The sequence below is a fragment of the Capricornis sumatraensis genome, chromosome 4 (assembly GCF_032405125.1).
Source record: "Capricornis sumatraensis isolate serow.1 chromosome 4, serow.2, whole genome shotgun sequence".
Lineage (NCBI taxonomy): Eukaryota > Metazoa > Chordata > Mammalia > Artiodactyla > Bovidae > Capricornis > Capricornis sumatraensis.
The window spans coordinates 12,878,460-12,895,128 of record NC_091072.1 but is presented as its reverse complement, the minus strand read 5'-3'; positions in this window follow the sequence as shown (position 1 = coordinate 12,895,128).

Below are 16,669 nucleotides of genomic sequence, written 5' to 3'. Positions count from 1 at the left end.
GAGGGCATGGCAACTCATTCCAATATTCTTTCCTGGAGAATCCCATGGACAGAAGGAGGCTTCCGGGCTACAGTCCACGAGGTCGCAAGAGTCAGGCTCAATTGAGCATCTGCATGTATATATATGTATACATGTATATATATACACACATATGTATACAAGAGGATTTGAGGCATGAGAGTCACATGGTCACAGTCAAATTTAGATCACAATCGCATTAAGATCACAAAAACCTAGCTAGAGGTCAAAATAGAAGTCTTCAGTCAGTCTGTAAAAGATGCTTATCATGTTTTGGCTGTCTAGAATTCAGTACTTCCCTTTGCATCTCCCATATCACCTTCTTAGCAGCTCCCTGGTACCCCTTTTGATGGAAATTCCTGCCATTTTGTGTCATGTTGGAGGGAGACAGCTCCCTCTTCCATCATCAAAGGGACAAGATTTTTCTATCGCAGGTCGCCCGGAGCAGGCTTGTGACACGCACAAGCCAATCCAACTCTCCGTACTAGGAACTTGACCTGTTAAGAGGGTAACCAAACAGCAGACTCCTCACAGACTGTGGCAGATTTATTTTCCCAAAACAGCCACGGCTGTGTTTCTTTGATCCCACATGCTCTTCCAGAGCCAGCAAGAGAAGTCTATTCTCTCTCCCAAACAGAAACAGTGGAAGTTAACACGAGAGTTCAGAGACCGTGTCATCAGAAGGAAACTGGCTTCCATCTGCCTCATTTTCTCACAAGAAGCTAGCCCCTGGAGCCCAGCCATCATGTTACAATGGAGCCCCATCCCCCCAGAGGAGGCACGTGGAGATGTTCTGGCCAACAGTCCTGCTAAGGCTCTAGCCAGCATCAGCCATCAGACACGTTATGTAAGTGAGTCTTCAGGCGATTCCAGGCCTCAGCCTTCAAAGCCATTCTAGCTGAAGCCAAGCAGAAGTAGAGACACGCTGTGCCTCTAACCCATGTCCGAACTGCAGATTCGTGAGAAAAATGAATGTCATTTCAGTCACTAAGCTTGGGGTAGTTTATTACATGGAATGCAGAAACAGTGACCTTGATGAGGGGTCCAACTGCCTGATCTCCAGAGGTCTCTTGACTCCTGGCCGTATCCTTACCCTAATTCCCCACCTTCCCACCTGCCCTGTGTCACCAATGTCACCTGATCTCTTTCCAATAGACATCATGGCTCTGTGACCAGCAAGACTGGGCGCCTGTTGTCCCAACCACTGTCCCTGCCCAATGAGAACCCTATTGGCAAGGTCCAGGAGAGGGCCGATGAGGGCCTGAGGACAGATGTGATGGTGGGGAGGGGCCAGAACCCAGGGCCCACAATCCAACAGGACTTGAGGAAGACATGGGAAAGGGTACAGGCAAGGATGCTTCTCGGATTTAGCTGCTCAAGCCATTAGGCGAGAAAGAGAATTCAAGAGAAAGCAGCTCTCAGGGAACTAAAACATGCAGACGAATTCCAAGTTGTTATCAACCTGGTGATTTTTGAGACACCTGCAGGAAAGATGCAGGGAGACGTCTGCCATACACAGGACCACAGTCATCACCTCCTGCCTTTGTCACGTGACTCAAGAGAGACAGTGCTGGGAACCAGGATAACAGTTTCCTAGAGATGCAGAGACCTGAGAAAAGCTAAGCCTTCACACTGTTCAGACAGAGTGTTTAACTTTAAAAAGTGCCGTCTGTCACGTGTGTGCATGAGTGTGCACATACATGAAGGCAACCTGGAGAATATTTGTGCCTTTTCAACCCAAACTGAAAGGGAATAGCATCTTCTGTCTTTTTTTTTTTTTTTTTCACATGACCTCACCGTGACTGATGGGCCAGCTCCAAAGGTTGATGACTGACTTAATAAACCACAAGAATAACTGTGCATTTATGTAAAGCCTTCCTCCAAGGATAGTGCTCTGGCACTCTGCAGATAATGGACTTATTTATCCTTGGAGCACCTCTGTGAGGCACTTACAGGACAGGGGTGACCAGACTCATGGAATAAATAATATCAAGAACAGCATGAAGCTAAGCTAGCCAGTAAGTCTGAGGCCCGGGAGAGGGTGGGATGGGCCCAAGGTCACCCAGCAAGTTGAAAACTGCTCAAACCATTGTGCCTTGAGGGTGTGACTCATATTCTCTCTGTGTCCCCTGGGCTTGCTCAGTCCTGTCACCTGTGAGGTGCCTCCGTGGTTGTAAGGAGTGAAGAGGTAAATTGGCCTGACCAACTGGTTCAGACTGGCCAGCACCTCCTTTTCCAGCCAAGCATGTTCTTGCCCGCCAAGAGGCACAAAATGACTGCTTGAAACCCTAGACATGGAATCTATCTAAATAACTGGGAAACTGGCCTGGCTGATTCTGCTTTAAAAAAAAAAAAAAAAAATCCCAACCCAGGGAATTAGACATCAATAGACAGGAAATCATCCTTAGACTCATACACAGGGACTAACTCCCGCCTCGTGAAAACCACAACAGCGTTGGTCATAAAAAGCCCTCTCTTGGCCAGAATGGGTTTGCTCCAGAGGTTCCAAGTGAAAGCAGAGAGGGAGTAAGGGCCGTATACTGTATTTGTTTAATTTCATGCTGGTGAATGTCTGTGACGCAGGAGACAGGTTTATGGAGAGAGAAATAAAATGTTGACAAATGGCCCTGTAATCAACTGGAACACGCAATAAATCATTAGAATGCCAATAACACTTCCAGGACAAGCTTAGAAAGGTCATTAGCGTGTCACAATATATCTTCCAACAGCAAACAAAGCAAACAGAACATGTTGGGGAGAGGATTATGAGGGAAACATCTGTCAGTCCTAATTAAGAATTAACTACAGATCGTATCTTGGGAGATGTATAATTTATTTTTCCCTCTTCTTCCTCCCTGCACACTCGCAAAAAGAAAAATAAATCAATAAAAAGTTTAACCCATTCTAGATCTGAGATGGGGTCAAAGAGGCAGGCTGGAAGTGTAGAAAAGAGCAAACTGACAACTTAGTGGGGTGGGGAGAAGGGGAGGAGAGAAGAACTTCTGCCACCAAAGTTGGTGTGGGAGAGAGCTTGAGGGCTCAGAGTCAGCCTGCCACACCTGGCCTGGTCCTTCTCTTTCTCCCCACCCAGCCCAGAACAAGACACTCCGTTTCACACCGTCAGGAATGTTGAGATTACTTAATACTTTGGCAAGTAGATCTCATGAGCTACAAAGGGACAGCAGGAAGGTTGGAAGTTAAAAAAACAAGAAGTCAAGTCCCTTTCTACCTGAATGTACCAGTTATAATTGAGTTTGGCTTCAAGTACGAGAAAGGAATCCACGGTGACTTGAACAAAGAAGTGTTTATTTTTCTCATGTAACAGAAGTCCAGAGATGGGAGGTGCCGGATCAGTTTTCTGAATGTCTGTCTTATCATCTCTAGGGCGGTGGTTTTTAACCTCTGTGACTCATGGTCACAAGATGGCTACTGTGGCTCCAGACATCATGACCAGGCTCAAAGGAAGAACAGAGTAGAAAGGATGACTCTGACCTTTATTATCTCTGATATCAAGAAAGCCAAAGTTTTCCTAGAATCTGCCCCCACTCCCCAGCAAATTTAGGTATTTCTCTCACTGACTAAAATAGCCTCGAAGAACCACCGTAGACCCTGGGAGATGAAATGGACATGTTGTCACTCCAAATGAAAACGTGGTTCTGTTTACAAGGAAGGAGAGAGGAACAGGCTTAGCGTCTGCTGCTAACAGAATTTGCCAGGTGATGAAGGGGGACTGGGGGCTGACTCAGGCACCTACAATTCATGGGGTCGCAAAGTCGGACACTACTGAGTGACTGGACTGAACTGAACTGAACAGGCACCTACAGAGGAGGGCCCAGTGGGGGCAGACAGGGGTGGAGGGGTGAGTATGCTCACCTCCTGCTGTTCACAGAAGGGCTCTCAGCCCTGTCCCAGCAGGAGACAGTGCTGGTCTTCAAGTTCCACTTCCTGGCTCCGCCCTAAATCCAGTTGCTACTCGTCTGTGCTGCTCTTTTCTACTAAGGGCCAAGCCTTTGTGCAGGCTCACTGCAACTCAGAGCATTCAGGGCAGTCAGTTCAGCCACCAAAGGCTCATAGAGAAAACACACTCTCCCTCACCACAGATCTTGCTCCAAATGGCCCTTTCATCGGCAGAAGCAGCCCAGGGGCCCCAAGACAGCTTTTACTGTTTACCTGGGTTTTGCTTCCCTCCACCCAGCTTCTCTCCTCCCCTCTGTCTGTGCATTGTATACCTGGTGCACACACCGTACCTTGTGCGCATGTGTGCATCTGTGTGTACATGTATGCAGATGCGTGCCTATATCTGTGTGCAAACATATGTGCTGTGTATACCTGTGTGAGCGCGTCCCTGTATGCATGTATATATTTGTGTGTGCACCTGTGTGCACGTATCAGCATGTGTGTATCTATGTGTGCATGTGTGTACTTGTGTGCACATGTGTGCATGTATGTGCCTTGCACCTTGCATAACTTGTGTGCATGTGTGTGTCTATGTGTGCATGTGTGTGTCTATGTGTACATGTGTGTCCTGAGCATGTATTTGCATGTGTGCATATGTGTGTCCATGAGGGGGGTTGTGTTTCTGTGTGTGCATGTATGAGTACACTGTGTGCATACATGTGATGTGTGTGTGCACCAACATACCTGTGAGTCTTCCTCTCTCCTGGTCCCTCCCTTACTCCCCATCCTACCACACAGGTGACATCCCCAGGCATCTCCCGGGAGGTCTGGCCACACTGGCCACCTTCTTATCAGGATTATTATTTTCACCATCATTCACAGCACCGCTGGACTGTTGCTCTCTCCCATTCTTCCTGCCTTTCCTTCTCAGGTCTCTTTTTCTGCTTAAGTTTGCATTTCTCCCTTTATTTTATTTTATTTTTTTCTGCTGACAGAGACAAGAGCTCGTCCTAGTTCACCATTTCAGATTTGTTGCAAGCTTCAAGGTAGAGGTTTATGGCTGTGGGTGTCCTGGTTATAGTACAGTTCTTATGGGTCCTAATAAACTCGGCTGCTCTGGGGCCCTCTTAAATTCTGGTACGAGAGCGAGAGAAAAGGCATCATTCAGTCCTGTTACACGCAGGAATCCTCTCCCTTGAAAGCTGAGAATAATGTCTTTTTTCTTGGGGGAGCAAAAGCCCATAACTCTTGAATGCTGCCCAGGAACCAGAGGGTAAAGAAAAGCCCTTTTCTCCTTCCCTGTTGCCTGGATGGATGGTAGATGGAGACATAGTTGGAGCTAGAGAAACGGGCACACAGCAAAGACTGAAATGCAGCTGGATTTTTTTTTTTTTTTGGCTTGGAACTGCCATGATCATATTCTTAAATACAACCTTTCACAAAATGCTTTCATTTACTTCTTTTCACAAAGTCCTCGTAACAAGCCTGGTTGCTATTCCTATTTTGCACATGAAAAGCCCAGGCTTCTGGATGGGAAGTTACTTGTTGGAAGTCATGTAGCTGATACATGGCCACGGGGTCTCAAACCCAAGTTGCCATCATATCCTCCAAAGCTAATTCCTTTTCACCAAACTGCCCCTACTGGAGGTCAAGGGCTCCTGGTTGACCTGGAAGAGTCTGCCCATAGTCAGAGGGCATCTCCAGAAAATGCTGCTGTGAAACAGCCTTGCAGACAGAAGTGGCTACTGACCTGGGAGGTAACAGCCTCTAGCCAGAGCTGTGTGCTTTGGGGGAACCCACCTAACCTCTCTGGGCCTCAGCTTCTGACTTTTATAAAATGAAGGTCATACCCATGATGCAAAACTCTAGGATGCCTCAGGGCCTGCTGTGCAAGAGGGGGTTCCTGCTCCCTCTTTTCCAGGTTGTATGTTAAAGCCCCATGTCAAAGGTGATGATGTGCCTAAGAGTCTACTGATTAAGTTTTTAATGTTTAAAAACACTTGAATGAGACATTCTCTAAGGCCCCTTGTTCACACGACATTAGCATCACTGACAGCATAACAAAACATCTGTCGCTGTCTACTTACGGAGGGTGTGGCCAACGGCCTGGGATACAGTGTGTGCTGAAAAATGACAGCCAAAAGCTGTTGCCCAAGTGCGATTCCTCATGACAGACATCTGTGAATGTGTCGCTTTCTGTGCCCGATGAGAGATTTCCTAGCCCAAGGTTGGGATGGAGGACCATGGCTGGTGGAGCCGGTGGCCCCAGGGGTGCCTTTTAACCCACGACCCATACCATTGGTGCCCTAAGATTCATGTTCAGATACAATTTCAAACCTTGTGTTTCCCCTATCTCAACATGGAGGAAGAACATTGGAGTCATTTAGCCTGCAGAATGATTTTTTATTTATAAAGTTGTGCAATTTAGAGGGGTATTTGGGGTCACCTTAAGCTCTCCCATACAACTCAGATCTTGCATTAAATGAAAACTATTAGTATTCGGAGATGCTTTAGCATGAGGGTGGCTGTGTGACCACGACCTCTGTGTTGATATAAACGTGTTTTCATTACCACCAGGCCTGGGGTGGGAAGGGAGAGCTGGAAGACACGAGAGCTATGGCTTGTTAACACCGTCCTTGCAAATGTTCTTTTATTAGCAGCACTTCAGGTCTAAGGGGGTCACATATTGCATGCCAGCTCTGAATGACTCCCCTCGCTGCATGTGTCCCGGGAGCAGTGTGTGGGCTTCATAGTTCTCCACTTTGCTTTGTCCTCAGATCATCCTGGGTCACCTCCTGGCCACCATTCACCTCCCCCCTCCCAGGAATTAGCCCAGAGGTCAGAAAACTACAGCCTCAGCTCAAATCTGGCCTATTTCCCCTGGCTCGGCAGGTAAAGAATCCACCTGCAATGCAGGATACACAGGAGATGTGGGTTCAATCCCTGGGTCGGGAAGATCCCCCGGAGGAGGAAATGGCAACCCACTCCAGTATTCTTGCCTGAAAAATCCCATGGACAGAGGAGCCTGGTGAGCTACAGTGCATGGGGTAACAAAGAATCAGACACAATAGAGCGACTAAGCACGCCTATTGTTCTGTGGCCCGGGAGCTAAGAATGGTTTTTTCATTTTCAAAGGATTGGGGGAAAAATCAAAAGAAGAATCACATTTTATGACATACGAAAATCCTATGGAATTCAAGTTTCATGTCCATTAATAAAGCTTTATTGGGACACGGCCATGCTTATTCATTTATAGATTGTCTGTAGTGCTTTCGCATTGCAAAGGTGGTTGAGTAGTTACAGCAGAGACCATCTGACCCCCAAAGCCTGAAAGTTTTACTAGCTGGGTCTTTGCAGGAAACAGTTGTCCCCCCACCACCACCACGCCCAACATAAACCCCCAACTCCCTTGGCAGTAACCATCGTCTGACGGATGACTTCTCCCTGACATTTCTGGAATGTACCCCCTTCTCTCAACACTAGTTGAAAACGTCAGTGTCTCCTGCAACCACCTCCAGAAGGGTCTCCTGATTTCTAGACTTGCTGCCTGGAATGATGCCCCAACAAGCCGCAGAACAGACTAGACAAGAGTACAAACTCAAGAGCCACACTGTGCGTGCATGCTAAGTCTCTTTAGTCGTGTCTGACTCTTTGTGACCCCATGGACTGCAGCCCACCAGGCTCCTCTGTCCATGAGAATTCTCCAGGCAAGAAAACTGGAGTGGGTTGCCATTTCCTCCTCCAGGGGAACTTCCTGACCCAGGGATCAAAACTGCATCTCTTCTCTCTCCTGCATTGACAGGCAGGTTCTTTACCCTTAGTGCCATCTGGGAAGCCCACTTTGCCCTCTTCTTATCTGCATGGGCCTGGGCAAGTCATTTAAGCTCTAAACCTCAGTTTCGTCATCTGTCAAATGGGGATGATATTAACACCAACGTGTATATAATTATCGCGAGGATTATTTGCAAAGCACTTAAAACAGTGCCCAGAATAATACAAGCATTTGCCATTACCACTCACAAAAAGTTCAAATTGGACCTTGTCATTCCTCTTCCTGAGAAGCATCAGTGGTTCTTCATCATTTATCAGAGTCCAAACTTCTACATATGGTGCATATCCCCTCTGTGATCTGATCCTCATCCACGAGTATCCAGCCACACTTCTCCGTACTCCTCGTCTCCCAGCTTCTGCTGTAACAACTCCAATCACCCAAAGTTTCCCTGACCCTTTGCCTCTTGTCTCCAGAACTCCCTCTGGAGGCCCTGCCCAGCTTTCACTGTCCCCAAGAAGTCTTCTCTGACTGCACCTCCTCTCTGCTCACATTGGAGCACCCTTGCAGAGGTCCAACACCACTTCCCATATCGAATCAAGTCAACCGATGGATCTCCACCATCATGAGATGGTGAGCTACTTGAGAAAGCAGGGATGACCTGGGGACCATCTGGAGAGAAGGCAGAGCCCATCACCAGGGGACATATGAGGAAAGCCTTCTTGAAGGGCATTTCCTTTAGGGGAGGCTTAGAGGCTGGGCTGGACAATGATCATGTTCAGTGCCTGACACGTTTAGATCTCTCCTAATTATTCATTGAATGGATAAGGGATTAACTAATGAGTTTAATTTTAATTAAAATTCTATAAATTTTAATAAATTAGTAAAAACAAATTAAAGTTAATTCACTCCTCTAGAAAACTGCAGCTTAGTGTGGGTTCAAGCTTCAACCTTATCTCCCATGCTCCCGCACCTTTGAATTAATGATTTCAGGTTGAAATTCTTGGCACCTGAGAAAGGAGGGGGACAGCCTTGAAGGGGACTCCTCATTCATATCAGAATCAGTGGCCTGATTCACCCGCTAAAGGTATTACTTAGATCAGGTCAATGACCTGCTTCCGGGCTCACCTCCTGCAAATGACTTTCAATCTTGTCACTAGTATTTTCCATCCCAGGACACCACTGGACAGAAGGAACTGGCTCCTCTCTCCTGCCTTGGCTGAGCAAGTTCCAACAGTACCCAGCATATGGAATGCTTTGTGCTATTACTTGCTGGCATTATGAGAGCGAGGGCTGAATCTGATCGTTGATGGGAAAACACTCTGCGTTCAGGTGGGAGGTCATACTTTTCTCTTTTTCTGGAGGGGTGTTCCCTTGCACCCCTTCCTTGTCACCCCACCCCACCCACTCACCCTTCAGGGTCACACAAGTGCCAAAAGTTTCCAGAACTGGCCACCCTCTCATCCCCCGCTCAGAGTAGACTCCCATCTCACCTTTTATTTTGCTTCTTAGAGGGCTTCTCATTTCTGTCCTGCATTGTTATCAGCATGTGGTCCCGTGTCCCCTGCAAGCAAGCTCTCTGTCTCCGCATACCCACAGCCTCATCGCAAACCTGACCCCTGCGGGGCTCACATCTGCGGGACGAGTGAATGGCTGGTCTCACTCCAAACAGAACCCTGACCAAAAAGGGAGATTACTCTTCCCAGTTACTGAGTTTTAGCTCCCCCAGGCTGTCAGGGCACTGGTTCTCCTGTCCCATCCTCCCCTTCATCCACTTTGGAAAATCCATTTTATAGATGGAGAAACTGAGGCTCACAAAGGTCAGCTTGCTCAAGGTCACACAGCTAGTGAGCAGTGCTAGAGGAAGTACCTTCCCTTCCCCCTTCTCCCACATGAAATTCATGATCCTTCAAGGTCCCAGGCTCACGGGAACTTTGTCCCCTCCAGAGTCACTGCCGTCAGGAGATACCAGTGCAGCTCGGATGAGACAGATGCTCGGCTCAAATACTTGAAGACCTCCACATCCTTCCAGTTCTTCATTCTCTCCCCTCCCCACCCCTACATCCCCACCCCCGCCAAAAGCACTTTTGTAAAAGCTGTTTAGGGTGATTGGTGTGTATACACAATGGCTGTCATTACTGTTAAGGGTGTTTGTGATGGGGTCCCTGTCTCCACTCGACAATCACCGTCTGCCAGGCTTTCTCTGTCTACCTGTGTGTTTACATAGCGCCTACCAGGAGAGCATCAGCAGCCTCTGACAAACAAGCTGTGGAGTGCAGGAAGGAAAGAAAAAAGTTATTTGTGACTGACGCTGTTAATTACCACTTCGTTACACCCAGGCACTCCTTAAACCTGCACCCAGGCTCTGCACACATGCGCGTCCCCCACGACAACATGATATAAACTGTAATCATTATGTAACGTGACAGGAGAAGCAGCCGTTCTCAGCCACGTGGCAGTAATACCATTCCATCAGAGAACAGCTGTAACCCAAATGAGTAAGCTCATTTATTACCTGACAAGGATTTTTAGCTGACCTTAAGCTTCAGGGAGGCAAGAACGCAATGCAACTGCCAAACAAAAACAATGCTGGATCAAATTTTGGTTTCCTTAGTAGAAGCGGAAGGACCAGATCACAGAAAGTAAAGAATCTCCTGGATTTGGTGATGGGCAGATCACACAGCCCAGCACTGCGTTGAGCCCCAAGAGGCAGGTTGAAATCCTGGAGGATGGTTAGACCATGGTGGCAAAAGGATGACAAGGCTTGGTACGCAGTCATATGAGACATTCAGAAGGAATGGAGTCTGTCGAACCTGGAGAACAGACTTCTATGGAAAACTGGGATCACTATTGGAAGACCTGTTCTCTGAGGCTTGGGTTACTGTGGCACAAATGGAGACAGTAACTGGGAGCCTAGGATGACATGTCTGGGAGCAGGGTTGCATGTCAGCTCACCTACAGAATGCCCAGTTACAGCTTAGATGCATCTGAGAACTTAGGGGGTTTAGCTCAAGTCCAAAGTGGCCAAACCTCCCAAGGGTTATATAAACACACAAAGGCGTACCTCTGGGGTCATCTCTGCTTCCAGGCTCCCGCTTCTGTTAATGCTGCCTTTTCCTTGGTCATAAAATTTCAGGGAAGGAACAAAACTCTTCCTCAATCCACATACACACACACACACACACAGAACCCACTCTACGAAACATGTAAGATCCTACCTTCCCTATAGATGGGAGACAGAGAGAATGAAGGAGGGATGTACACCGCACATCCAACAACTCCACATAAAACTGTGAGCATCCTCGGTTCTCCCACCATCCTGGAGCTTCACTAAATCTTCACTCTACCCAGCCCATCCCTTTCTCCTCTCCTGGCGTCTCTCTTTTAGTCCTCTTTCTTTTCCTCTTCTTTCCTCTTCTCCTTTAAAAACAAAACCAGTCCACTCCCCCCCTTTGTCTCATATACCTTCCCTCTTGATGTCTCAGCCTCTGATGACGGTCGCGCTTTGCAGTGTCACCCACACCCCAAGCTGGCTTGCCGAGATTCTTCCTAAACTTAGATATCCCCTTCCACAGGGGAAGTTCTGGCGCCAGATATTAAAAAATCAAGCACTTCACCAATCCATCGAGATCCTGGGGAAGGAAGTTTCCAAAGACAATTAAAATTGAGAAACTGTGCGTCCTGGGCACACTCCTTGGAAATTAACAGAATGGATTGTAAAAGTGTCTACAGAGTCCTCGAGTAAAGAAACCTGCTTAACTCTGTGACACCCATTAGTTTCAGAACTTTCTAGGGCAGGGCTTAGTAAGAAGGCCTCTAATATCCCACGGAATATGCCTTTGGAGGCACATGTGGAAGGCCTGGGGTCAGCCTAGGGGACATGCAGATGGAATCCAGGACCACAGGTGCTGGAGAGAGTCACCTCACTGGGGCAAGAACTTGGGTCTGGTTCCCAGCTCACTGGGTGACCTTGGGCCCATCCCACCTCCTCTGGGCCTCAGACTTACAGGCTAGTTTAGCTTCATGCTGTTTTTGACATTATTTATTCCACGAGTCTGGTCACCCCTGTACTGGAAGTGCCTCACAGAGGTGCTCCAGGGATAAATAAGTCCATTATCTGCAGAGTACGGAGCACTCTTGGGAAAAAGCCTTTACATAAATGTACAGTTATTCTTGTGCTTTATTAAGTCAGTGATCAACCTTTGGAGGCTGGTCTAGTTCTCTGCACAGGTTCCATGGAGTCCTAGGGAAGAAACAAGAGGTGAGTCCCTTCACCAGATAGAGTTTTCAGTCAAGTTTGAGATGGCATGTCTCCACACCTCTATGCTTTTACACACATGCACACATGCACATTCATGCGCGCACACACACACACACCCCAGGTAAGATACTGTTAAGATTCCAGGGGCTTGCCTGGTGGTCCAGGGGTTAAGAATCCACCTGCCAATGCAGGGGGCACAGGTTAGATCCCTGATTCGAGAAGATCCCACATGGCCCAAGGCAACTAAGACCATGCACCACAACTGCCTAGCTCGCACCCTAGAGCCCAGGCTCTGCAATAAGAGAAACCACTGCAATAAGCCCATGCACCCCAACTAGAGAGTACTCCCCACTCAATGCAGCTAGAGAAAGCCCGCATACAGCAACAGAGACCCAGAGCAGCCAAAAATGAATAAATAAGTAAGCTAATAAATATTTTTTTAAAAGAAAAGAAAACACAGCTACTGTTTCTTTTAATCTGGCCAAGTCTCTTAGCTTCATCAATGAGCAGACAAGACCCGAGTTAAGCTCCCCGTCAGAAGCAGAGATTGCTACAGGCACTGAAGGCCATATGTCCAAGGGACAAGACAGGAGTCCTTCAAAGCACCAAGGGTAGGAAGGGGGGATCCTGAACCAGAGGAAACGGGAGCACCAAAAGGCCATTTCCTCTGTGTGCAAGAGAAACCAACAGCTAGATGTGAGGACTGCTGGTCCTGAGGCTCCTGTTTCATTCCTGCCAAGGATGGGGCTGGTCTCACAGTCTGGGATGCACTTTCCCTCCAGGTGGTCATGAAGCGGTCCAGGGCCCAAGGCGGGGAAACAAAGGGCCAGAGAGCCAGTGGATGATGGTTACCTCCTCCAGAGCCAGGGCATCTTTCAGTGTGCTCTGTCCTTGTCTACTGCTAATCCCACACGTGTGACCCCCATCCTCCTCCACCGGGAGAAAGGTCAGCTTCCCCAAAAACTCCCAGACCTCCAAGAACTCAGCATGAAAGTGCATATGCGAGCAGAGGCGGCTGCGGCCTACATTTGCACCCACCCCCAACATCCACCATGAAGAAGCCTCGGTGTCCTTGGGTGACAGCAGGGTGGGAGCCATCCGCTGGACTGGCGTATGGGCTTCTTTCTTTTAAAATTAATTGTTATTGGAGTATATTGATTCAAAATGTTGCGTTAGTTCCCGCTGTACAGCAAAGAGAATGAGCTGTGTGTGTGTGTAGACGTACACATATGCCCTCTTCTTTGGATTTCCTTCCCATTCAGGATCACAGAGCACCAAGTACAGTTCTCTGTGCTCCACAGAAGGTTCTCAAAGAGCTATCTATTCTATACCTAGTCATGAGAATACATCCATCCCAATCTCCCAATCCATCCCACCCCTCACTCCCCCCCTTGGTGTCTCTACGTTTCTTCTCTACATCTGTCTCTCTATTTCTGTTTTGCAAATAAGAACATCTATGCCATTTTGGGGAGCCTTCCCTTGTGGCTCAGCAGGAAAGTATCTCCCTGTAATGCAGGAGATATGGGTTCAGTCCCTGGGTCAGGAAGATCCCCTGGAGGAAGGCATGACAACCCACTCCAGTATTCTTGCCTGGAGAATCTCACAGACAGAGGAGCCTGGCAGGCTACAGTCCATAGCGTCGCATAAGAGTTGGAGATGACTGAAGCAACTGAATGTGCAGGCACATACCATTTTTCTGGACTCCACATATATCAATTAACACACAATATTTGTTATTCTCTTTCTGACTTACTTCGCTCTGTATGACAGCTTATAGGTCTACCCATGTCTCTGCAAATGACCCCCCTTGAGGATGAAGCCCCACAGCAAGCTCAGTGGAGAAATAGGGGCATTGATGACAAAGGTCTTCTCCCTCACTGTTTCCCAAGTGCTGAGCTTGCCTTTCCAGATCACAAAAATTTAGCCCATCTTTGTCTAAGAAAAAAAGCACAAAAGAAACAGAATGAATTGTCATGAACCATCATTTGCATCCCCTCCGAATCGCCCTCTGCACTTAGGGCCACAATTGGACAAGGACTCAAACCCTCTCCCTGCCCACCAGCAGCTCATCTTTGCTGGAGAAAGCGGTGCTATCAGTCCTAGGAAGCTTTCCACAGGGAATACGTGGAAAGCCGAAGTGGACACACCTGTCTGCTCCCCAGCTTCCCAAACCAGAAAGCTCCGCCCTAGGGGGAAGACCTGAAACTGGACCAGCAACCAAGCTTTCGGAAGAGCTCCTGAGCCAGGGCTGGGCTCGCTGATAGAGCAGCCGCTCACCACACGGGACTGTGGCCTCTGTAATGTGGCTCATCCAAATGGAGGCCTGTGATACGTGAAAAATACACCATGGCTTCTGACTGCTACTAGGTGCAAAACAAAAAAACAGAATGTGAACTATCTCCTTACTTTTTATACTGTTTTTTTATATGGTTTGCCTTTTAGATATAAGGGATTATATAAAATACATTATTCAAATTAAGTTCCCTGCTTTGTTTTTACTTCTTATAATGTGGCTACTAAAAAAAAAAAAAAATGTTAAATCATACAAGTGGAAGGCATCCTATTTTTATTGAACCATCCTGAGCTGGAAGACGGGGAATCCCTGATGGCACTGAACAAAAAAATACTGATTCTTTCCAATCTGAACACCCCCTGTATACAAAGTGTCGGATACCGTGTGCATCTCAGTTTATATAGATGATGTGAGGGTTGAGAACTAAGATATTGCCTGCTGGGTTGGTAAACAAAGGGTATTACAACTCAGGATCAAGATAAAGAATGCCCGCCACGTAGCAGTCAGGTGCTACATTCACCTTGAACATTGCACTCTGAGGGGACTCAAGATGCGAAAGTACAGGACACTGACCCCAGATAGCGGAGATACAGATCAAAGGACGGATTTCAGTGAGCCCAGACCCTTGCATCTTCCTATACATAGAACAGCACTAAATTCCTTAACTTGAGATATCTGATTCTTTTATTAATAGTCCCACCACCAGGGTTTGTTGTAAAAATTCCTATATATCCTGGCTCCCCACCACCACTTCCTCTTCGGAACAGTTTCTCAGAATTATCTGAGACGCTGCGTCCCAGGCTTAAGTCCTTGCATTTGTCCACCAAATAAAACATGACTCTCAACTTTCAGGTTGTGCGTTTTTTTCCATCTACAGAGTCAACATAGAAAGGCAGGAAAACCATAGACCTAAGTACCCCAGGTCCAGCCCCGGGCACTCCGCCACGTGGATGGGTGACCATAGGAGGCAGTTGGCCAGATCATCGTGGCCTCTGGTTAGCCAGTTGCGGCTGGAGTTTGCTGGTCTGTCCTTCAAGCCTTCCTCCTCTCAGATCTGTGGTTTCCCCATGTGATGGGTGTCTCAGCCTGCATTCTCTACCCCATCCCCCCAGAGGGTTGCGACTGGACTTCCGGAAAATCATGTCAACTGAGAAAAATGCACTAAAAGTTGAGAATTAGGCTTTATGTGGTGGGCAAATCTGAAGACTTAAGCTCAGGACACAGCATCTCAGACCACTCTGAGGGACTGCTCCTGAGAGGTGAGGGAGGAGCCAGGATATATAGGAGCTTTTGCAACACAAACCAGGTAGTCAGAACATCAAAAGATGACCATTAATTAAGGGAAACCAGACAACTCAAGTGAATGAATTTAGCGCTTTCTCTGTGGGAAGAGGCAGGAGCCTGTGCTCACTGAAATCACTCCTTTGATATGCACTTCAGCTATCTGGGGCCAGTATCCTGTGCTTCCCCATCCTGAATCCCCTCAGGGTGCACAGCCAGGGACAGCTGCGGTTGCTGAGGGCTCGGCAGCCCCTTGGTCTCCTCGGGGCTCACCTTGGGGGCGCCTATAGCGGCTTGATGGCTCAACATCCTTTGTTTTCTGATGCGGCAAGCTGCGGTTCCCATCCACAATCAGAACAGGCTGACTTGCTCAGGACGAGATGACCTTTGAGGTCTCCAACATGGTGCTAGTGGTAAAGAACTTGCCTGCCAATGCAAGGAGACATGAAAGACACGGATTCAATCCCTGGGTTGGAAAGATTGCCTGGAGGAGGGCATGGCACCCCACTCTAATATTCTTGCCTGGAGAATCCCATGGACAGAGGAGTCTGTGGGCTACAGTCCGTGGGGTCACAAAGAGTTGGACAGCATGCAGATGACCTTTGAAGTCTCTTCTGGATATGGTGGGAAAATGTGGGATTTGGGGTTGGACAAATCTAGATTCAAATGTCATTTCTGTTTATAAGCTGTATGAATTTAGACAAGAAACTTAACCTCTCTGAGTCATCGTTTCCTCATACGCAAAATAGGTAAAATGATATAAAGCTTCAGTAAGAATGTCACTGGAAATTTTCAGGTGCTTTCACTGAAAGCAGTACATCAGTAGTCATCATTGGTCTCTGCCACCGTGAAATTCTATGTTCTTCATTTTGTTGATTAAATTCTATTTTGAATGCAGTAGAGGAGGTAAGCATTTAAAGACTATCTTCTTAGAATCCTATCTGATGGAAAGGGCCGGTTCAGGTCAGTCGCTCAGTCGTGTCTGACTCTTTGCGACCCCATGAACCGCAGCACGCCAGGCCTCCCTGTCCATCACCAACTCCGGAGTTCACTCAGACTCATGTCCATCGAGTCCGTGATACCATCCAGCCATCTCATCCTCTGTCGTCCCCTTCTCCTCCTGCCCCAAATCCCTCCCAGCATCAGAGTC